This window comes from Arachis ipaensis, chromosome B08 (genome assembly GCF_000816755.2).
Source record: "Arachis ipaensis cultivar K30076 chromosome B08, Araip1.1, whole genome shotgun sequence".
NCBI classification, from domain to species: domain Eukaryota; kingdom Viridiplantae; phylum Streptophyta; class Magnoliopsida; order Fabales; family Fabaceae; genus Arachis; species Arachis ipaensis.
In genome coordinates, this window is record NC_029792.2 from 29,476,167 (window position 1) to 29,485,720 (window position 9,554).

The 9,554-nt window shown below is 34.0% G+C and overlaps 1 pseudogene; it reads right to left on the bottom strand.

The window, feature by feature from the left end:
- Positions 2,622 to 9,554, bottom strand: part of LOC107610847 — a 9,029-nt pseudogene continuing 2,096 nt past the window's right edge.

Consider the following 9,554-nt stretch of genomic DNA (forward strand, 5'->3'; position numbering starts at 1 on the left):
GAGGCCTTGTTTCACTGAGCTTACATACCCATATGGCCTTAACCTTTTCATTATCCTTTGTAAATAAATGTTGAGCCTTTTAACCTCATTTATTCTTTAATTTAACTTATCACTTACTCTAAGCGAAAAATAATAATATCCTTAATTTGAATCCTTGGTTAGCTTAGACTAGTGAGAGTATTCATGATTTAAGTGTGGGGAAGTTGGATTTGCCAATATTTGGTTTGAAAATTGGGTGTTGTATATTCCTGTGAAAATGTGCAAAATAATAGTAGAGCACATATTATTGCATTCAATAATTTAATCATATGCATTGAGAAAAACAAAAGAATAGAAATGAAAAATAAAAAGAAAAAAAAGAAAAAAAAAGAAGGAGAAAAAGAAAAGAAAAAAAGAGCAAATAATAAAAGGGGACAAAATGCCCCAAAGTAAATGGTGAAAGCAATGCATATGTACTGTACACGAAATTAGGATGCATGAATATGTGGAAAACATGGTTAATAGATAGTTAGGTTTTGTATTTTGATTACATGGATTGTCCTAAGTTAGGTGGGAAGTTTAAGTTAATTAAGATTCAGATTTTAGTCCACTTGACCAAATACAATCCTACCTTGACCCTAACCCCATTACAACCCTTAAAAGACCTCTTGATATGTGTATTTTTTGCATCAAATTATTTGTTGATTGGCAGAAGAAGAGCAAGCCTTAGAAAGTAAGGTTAGTAGAGAATTGAGAGAATCAAACCTTAAACACATGAGTGATTAGAGTGTATACACTTCCGGTGAGGGTTCGATGCTCGATTCTTTATTCCCGGCTTTCATGAGCTATTTTCTTCAAGTTTACTTGTATTTTATTTTGTGATTTGAATTAGTGGAATCCGGTTTATGTTTGTCTTGGAGAATTTGTTTACTTTTAACCAAGTAGGTAGAAGTATTTTTGCATGTAGTTGCATTCATATAGATAGGTCGCATTTCATAAATTCCACCATTCCTCTTCACTCCTTTATAGCTTCTCTTGAGCTTAGCATGAGGACATGCTAATATTTAAGTGTGGGGAGATTCATAAACCACTATTTTATGGTTTATCTTTTGCTTAATTTAGTGGATTTTATCCACTAAATTCACACTTATTCATATAATTTGCATGTTTTATATTTTCCTTCCTAATTTTGTGCTATGATTGAAAATATGCTTCTTTGGCCTTAAATTTGCTAATTTTAATCCTCTCTTATTACCATTCGATGCCGTGATATGTTTGTTAAGTGTTTTTAGGATTTATAGGGCAGCAATGGCTTAGAGAATGGAAAAGAAGCATGCAAAAGTGGAAGGAATACAAGAAATTGAAGGAATTGCTAAGCTATCAAGCCTGACCTCTTCGTACTAAATCGATCATAACTTGAGCTACAGAGGTCCGAATGAGGCGGTTCTAGTTGTGTTGGAAAGCTAACATCCAGGGCTTCAAAATGATATGCAATTTTCCATAGTTGCCATGTAGTTAGGCAATGCGTACGCGTGGATGACGCGTACGCATGACCTTACAAAAGTTCAGCGACGCGTACACGTGGGCGACGCGTACGCGTGACAGAGCCTAGTGCTGCACGTATTAGAAATTGCTGGGGGTGATTTCTGGGCTCCTTTTGGCCCATTTCCAAGCCCGAAAACATAGAATAGAGGTTGTAGAGTGGGGGAAACTTAGACACAACATTCATTCGCATAATTTTAGGTTTTAGATGTAGTTTTCTAAAGAGAAAAAGGCTCTATCCTCTCTCTAGGTTTTAGAATTCTTAGTTTTATTCCTTCTCAATTTCTGAATTTTATCTTATTTCTACTTAGTTATCTTCTACTTTTAATTGTTCTAGCATTCTAGTTTATTTATTTTCCTTGTTGATTACTTTATGTTGCTAATTTAGCTTATGAATTCTCATGTTAGATTTGGTTTTCCTTTTTAATACAATTTGTGGTATTTCATATTTATTGTCCTTTCTTCATTTGCTATTATTGATGTTTGCAATTGGTTATTTAGATTTAATATTCCTTGCTAGTTTTCTATGTTTTTATGTTGTGCCTTCCAAGTGTTTGATAAAATGCTTGGGAGGGTTTTAAGTTAGATTTTTTATATTCTTAGCTTAAATTGATTAATTGAAGACTCTTGAATTATCATAGTCTCTTGTTGGTTGGTGATTGAAATAAGCTAGTTGGCTTGAGCTTCACTAACTCTAGTCTTTGATTAGGACTTGTGAACTCAAGTTGATTTTCTCACTTGACTTACCTTCAATTGTTAGAGGTTAACTAAGTGATAGCAAAAGGCAATCACCATCATAAGTGACTATGATAATGGGGATAGGAATTCCAATTATCAATTCTTGCTAAGACTTTTCTTAATTATTATTTTATTTTCTTGTTATTTACATTCCTTGTTCCACGATTCAAAAAACCCAAAAAAGATACAATCTCATAACCAATAGTAACATACTTCCCTACAATTCCTTGAGAGACGACCCGAGGTTTAATACTTCGGTTAATTTATTGGGTTTGCTTTAGTAACAAACAAATTAAATTTGATTGAGATTTAATTGTCGGTTTAGATCTATACTTACAACGCGATTATCTTTGTGAAATTCTTTACCGAGGATTTTTCCCCATCACATAGCATTCCACAAAGTATATAATTGACTGTCTATTGAATCAAGAAAAAGGTAATTGTAAAATAGTAGAATTTATAAGGATAATAAACACAGGTATAAATGATCGATCCAAGTTAATGTTGCAAGAGCATTAAAGAAGAAGATGTGAATGTCTTACCAAGACAAGAAATAAAGCAACATTAAAGATCGCAACAACTCTCCAATTAGTTTTCATGTATTGTGCCACACCAGCCCTGGAAACAAAGTTTTGAGGATAAGAAAACATAGTGTCATTGACACAATTCACATTAACATATTGATGCATGGAGGCATGGACTAATTACTACTAAAGCATGCCATGCTTACTTGCATGAATCACAATCATAGCATTTTATGGCACGAGAATTTTTGTACAACTTGTAGTCAATATTGGAGCTAATTGGATGAAAGGTCAAATCATAGTACGATGCATTTACAACAGGATATCCACATATGTGTTAACATAAAAGTCTGATAATATAGTGGGGAAAAAAAGATAACAAAAAATCAGTAATATTGAAATGCCCACAATAGAAAATTAAAGAAAAAAATGTGAATTTGAATATGCTTAAACAACAATCTTTGAATGGGTGAAACCTACTCAGAAGGTGGTTCACAGCAACCAGCTTCAATTGGGGTCAATTTAGCTAATTTATATTGTTTAAGAGTCTGCAAAATATTAATGAAATTGTAATCAGAGTTATGTAGAAGATAGCTGATAATACAATTAAATAGATTGCTATAGACTTAAAATCATCATATATGATCAAAATAATAGAGAAACATTCACAAAAGAAAAAGAGAAAGTCTAACACATGTTGATGTTATAGAAAAGCTACAATATTGATGAATTTGTAGATCCATTTGAAGAAACAATTTATGACTAAAAATTACGACAACATAGAAGCCAAACAGAAGATGATAAATGAATTTTCATACTTATGCTAACACTGTGAAGATCAGGATTCCCACTAAGATAAAACATAGCATGATTAGCTACTGCAAATTAAATGTTAAGGAGGATAACAATTCAAAATTTCTTACTGCTTTGAATTGAAGTAGCCATATTAAGTAGGAATCCGATAATTAAGGATACAATCCATAACAGTATGGAGTTTCTTTACAGAGCGCCTATGAAGCTAATCACGGATCTTTGAAAACATAAACAGATTGCTTCTTAAAAGATTATAGATTAGCAGAAAAAGATTCAAAAAAAGAGAAAGAAAATAAGAAAGAATGCTTAGGTGAGGCTGACATGAAGAAAATGAATGCTCCAAGGCCGATCATCGGAACAGTAAGAGACTTTCTGCATCCATTATGATGATTACTCATCCACATCCCAAATACTATAACTGCTATTGCCAGAATCTCCTCCTCCTCATTTCGTATTTCCATTATAATATTCCATAACATTATAACAATTATAGAAGGTATGTAAGATAAAACCTCAAGACTAAATATAGGAGAAGTACCTCCCCGGATTTTCTACCAAACAACTAGAAGAAGAGATCAAAGAATTCTTGACAATGAAGTATAACATATAATCTAACACATGCATCCATTTATTAAGATATAGATAATAAAATTCTACTTGTTTTGAAGCTCAAATGGTTGCTAAAATGGGGATTGACAGTGGCGGCAACAAGAAGAATTTGGGGAGCAGTCTAACAAAATGTGGTGTGCTACAAAATATATACCACACTGAAGCTTCAAGGCTCCCACATATTCCACAATTCAACCCGATGATAGTTGAGGAATGATCCAAAAGAAAAATAAAATGAAATAAGTGCTACCTTGTTATGCTGTTCCAATAGAACTAACTAAGAAAATTTGTTACTTTTTATCCACTTTGAAGACTACAAAAGTCAATGCAACGAAGGGACAAGTAACCAAAACAAACATATGCTTATGACTTGGATAAAAATGAATCAACACTCATTTCCAAATTTGGCGTACACAAACAAATGGCTTGTAATAATTAGTACTTACAAAACGGAAGTAACATAAATATAGAATCATAAAGCCTAGAAATTAACCTCCAACAAGTGTTGCTAGATTTGGGTCCAACTCTATGCAGTACTTGTTTGGATATGCGTTTAATTCATCAGTTCCAAGTACCTATTACAGCAGGACAAAAACAGATTCAAGAACTAAACTTTTTCCAAGAGAACATATTATCAATCCACAATTTCCATCGCTTTCAGTTTTATTAAATAAGGAGACCGTTTGTCGTATGATAGCTATGAACCAACAACATATCCTTTTAGTTTTGAAGATACAATTCAACATAATTTGGATTGAATTCACAATAAATGTTATGAATTCTCAAGGACAAACACTGATACTTTTTTTTTCTTTACAGAAAGACAATAGTATCACAATAGAGAAATGGGACAGATTATGGTATACATAATATAATTGAAAAAAGGAAAATACAAAAAATTACATTGGTAGTTTTCAACTTTCAATAACAATAATAATTAAAAAGACAGTGTAATTAAACTCATTTATACTTAAATTCAAAACCTAAATTCAAATAAACAACTTAATTAAAACCTAAATTCAAAACCTAACTACTCAATAACCAATTAAAAACCTAAATTAACTAATAATTATACATCAAATTAATTACAGATTAATTATCAAGTAAAGATTAAAGAGGATTGAAGGAGCAAGAAGATAACTGAATAAGAGAACAGGAACTTACCAAGCCGTGAGATGAGCAAACGATGGAACCGGCGAGAACACAACTGCGCAGGGAGAAGACCAGCGCAGGCAAGAAGAGGACGGTACAACGACATTACAAGCGACGAGAGAATGAACCAGAGGCGATAAATTACATATGCATGATTCAAATCTAAATAAAAATCAGTAACAGATGAGAAATTGAAGAACTGGGTGAATAGAAAAATGTTAAAGAAGAAAGAAAATGCTTACCAAAATTGATAGGAGAATCCAAATTCGGAGAATGGTTCAGATTGCAATTAAGATCGAGGAAGAAGATGAAGTGTAGAGGAAGTGGTGCACGAAATTAGAACTTGCACAACTGAACCGGCAAGTGCACCGGGTCATCCAAGTAATACCTCAGGTGAGTGAGGGTCGATCTCACGAGGATTGTCGGATTGAGCAAGCTGTGGTTCTCTTGCAGATCTTAGTCAGGCGAATAGAAAAGATAATTGTTGTTGTTGTACGCGCATAAACAAAACAATAAAGAAAAGATGTAGAAGCAATGATCGGAAATCAGTTAAGGTCTTGGAGATGCTTGTTCTTCCGGATTAATAAATCTTACTGAATGCTTTAACATTGAGTGATCAATTCAATGGCAAGGTTGTAAGTAATTAAATTCGGGGCTAGTTGTCATTAATCTCCTCTGATCCACATCAAACGTCGGTGCTAATGGTCATTCAATATGAACGAGGGTGAAGCTCACACAATTCAATCTCTGGTGATCCTACTCAAAACGCCATAGACTAGGTCAGATCTTCTGGATCGGAGAATGATGCTCAGTATTCTAGCCTTAATGCCACAGAGACCTCAATTACCAATGACTAATGAGATTTTATGTCACTTATCCCAATTAGCCCAGATTCTCTCTTGGAACCTATGATGTATTCTCAAGCTATAGCTCAATACTATCTGGTTAAGGCTTCGCAAGAGCTCATGTAGAATAAGGGGTCATACTCTCGTTACACCCTAGATTCATAAAGATGAAGAGTGACAATACCTCATAGAATGGAATCAAACATGTATTAAAGTAGAAAAGTAATGATATTAATCCATAGGAATGAGCAGAGCTCCTATCCTTAACCTAAGAGGTTTAGTTGCTCGTAGTTTACAGAGAAAACATAAATAATGCATGATAAGTTAGTAGAAGATCCTAAACATGGTTGATCTTCTCCTATATATACTAATCTACTAATCTACTAATTACTAGACCTTAAAAGATATTACTAATAATTAGAAATTACAAAAATGAGATAAACTAAGCTAAAGGGTGCAAAAAACCACTTCTGGGCCCACTTGATAAGTTTTTGGATTGAGCTTGCCATTCAACTTGGATGAGTGGGTGTTGAACACCCCCTAGGGAGTGTCTATGCTACTTCCTTGCTCCCTTGGTGGCGTTGAAAGCCAGAAAGGGTGTAAGTTAGGCGTTCAATGCCCATTTTGCGCAGTCGTATCCAAAGAAAAGTATAAATCATTATATTGCTGGAAATTCCTGGAAGTTAACTTTCCAACGCCGTTGAGAACGCGTCAATAGAACCTCTGTAGCTTAAAAAAAGCTCGTTTGAATGAATGGAGGTCAAGATTTGACAACATCTGCTATTCTTTCTTTGCCTCTGAATCAAACTTTGCCAAAACTTGTAAAATTCACCCAAAAATCTCCTAAGATCATAAGAAAAATACAAAAACTCAAAGTAGTATCCAAAATGTGAATTTTGCACTAAAATATGCTAAAAAACAGTAAGAAAATGGTACTAAAAAGGGTATAAAATATCCACTCATCATAATACCAAACTTAAACTGTTGCTTGTCCTCAAGCAATCAAAAACAAAATAGGACTAAAAAGAAGGGAAAGATACAATAAGTCTTAGGGTTTTCAGGAAGCTCAGTTCCAAATACTAAATGGGGCTATTAGCTCTTTACTTCTGAATATCTTTGGCATCTCACTTTCCTTTAAAGCTAAAAAATATTGGCATCCTTTGGAACCAGAATCCAGATGATATTATTAATTCTCTTCTTTTAGTTTTTCTTGATTCTTGAACACAGCTTCTTTTGGTGCTTTTCACCTTTTGAGCCTAGCTGTGACTCTAAGCGTTTTGTTTTCCTGTATTACCACCGGATACATAAAAGCCACAATTTCTTAACTGGGAAAACCCTCTAGATTCAAATTTAGCTTTGCTTAAATTCCCAGACAGTGGTGCTCAGAGTTCTTAAGCGTACTCTTTTATTGCTTTGGATCACGACTTTAAATGCTCAGTCTCAAGCTTTTTACTTGACACATTCACACCACAAGCATTTAGTTAGGGATAGCAACTCAATTGAGCTTTTTAGGCTAATTTTTGACCCTCCTAACCATTGATGCTCAAAGCCTTGGATATTTTTTCTTTATTTTTTTTCTTTGTTATTTTTCTTTTATTTCTCTTTTTTTCTTTTATTTTTCTTTTTCTTTTTCTGCTTCTTTTTTTTGCTTTAAGAATCAATATTTTTTATTTTTCAGAGAATTAATAATACTTGTCTAAATTCACTGTTCTTCAAGAGCCAATATACTCAACTTCAGTATCAATTATGCACTGTTAATTCATAAACTCAGAAGATAAATGCAAGGCCACCACATCAATATAATTGGAATAACTCATGATAACTTGAAACTTATGTATCTCACTATTTCTTTTTCAAATAAACTTTTCTTTTAAGCTTGATGAGGGATACATGACGTTAGGATTTTTGCCAGTAAAGAAGTTCATAAAAATAGTCGCGTTGTAGATATAGTCTCTAAACCGACAGAAATCCCTTCGTACAAACGTTTTGGTTGTCACAAGTAACAAACCCCTTTAAAAATTGTTAACCGAGTATTCAAACCTCGAGTCATCTTCTCAAGGAACTGCAAGGAAGTATGTTCTTATTATTGGCTATAAAGGTTGTAATCGGGGTTTAGAAGGTGAGAAGCAAGTGATTTAAATGACAAGTAAAGTAGATGGCAATTAAAATAAATAAATACTGTAAAGCAAACTTTTGGCAAGGTAAGAGAAATTAGAAGTCCAACTTAGTTATCTCTCTCAACAATAATGAAAGTTGAATCTAAATTCCACTTAGTTAACCTTTACTAAGGCAAAGGAAAGTCAAGGGACTAATTAGTTTGACCTTCGAATCCTATTTAATTCCTAAAAAAAAGTTGGGATTATTGAAGTTCAGTTCAATTAGCAAGATAGCGATTATCAGTTATGTTGAGTTTGATAATGTTGAGTTATTGATTTCTTAACCAAAACCAAAAGGGGAAAAAGTAAAATTGTTGGAATAAAAATGTCCTTAGATGGGAAGCAATAATAACTTAAATTAAAGAGAACAATAATAAACTGAAATACCTCAAATAATCATTAACTCAAATAATAATCTGTATCAAGGAATAATTCATAAGCCAATTGGGCAACATCTGTAGATACGAATAAAAGCATTAAAGTAAAAGTAGCATAGAAACATAAATTAAAGTAAATATTAAACCTGGATCAAGAGTCACTCTTAAAAGCTAAGAGAAGTCCTAAATCCTAATCCTAAGAGAGAGAAGAGAGAACCTCTCTCAAACTAAATCCAAATCATGGAAAGTAATAAAAGTTGCGAGCTCTCCCTTGAATGGATGCATTCCCCCACTTTATAGCCTCTAGTCTGTGTGTTCTGTGCCTGAATCTAGGCCAAAAGGGCTTCAAAAATCGCTGGGGGCGTATTCTGTAAATTCTAATACGTGACTTCTGTCACGCGTCCACGTGGGTCACGCGGTCACGTCATCTGGAGTTTTCCTTGTGGCGCGGTCGCGTCGGTCACGCGTCCGCATCGAATGCGCTATGCTCAAGTCGCGCGGCCGCGTCAGTCATGCGGCCACGTCACTGCTTCTTCGCTCCTGGCACGCGATCGCGTGGATGCCAGTTCCTTCAAAACTCCATTTCGCACTTTCCTTCCATTTTTGTACGTTTCCTTTTCCATCCTTTAAGTCATTCTGCCTTAGAAAATCTGAAACTGCTCAACACACTAATCACGGCATCGAATGGAAGTAAAGGTAATTAAAATAATTAATTTTAAAGCTTAGGAAACATGTTTTTCACATACATCACATAATGAGGAAGGGAAAGTAAAACCATGCAATTAATATGAATAAGTGGGTGAAGGATTGAATAAATCA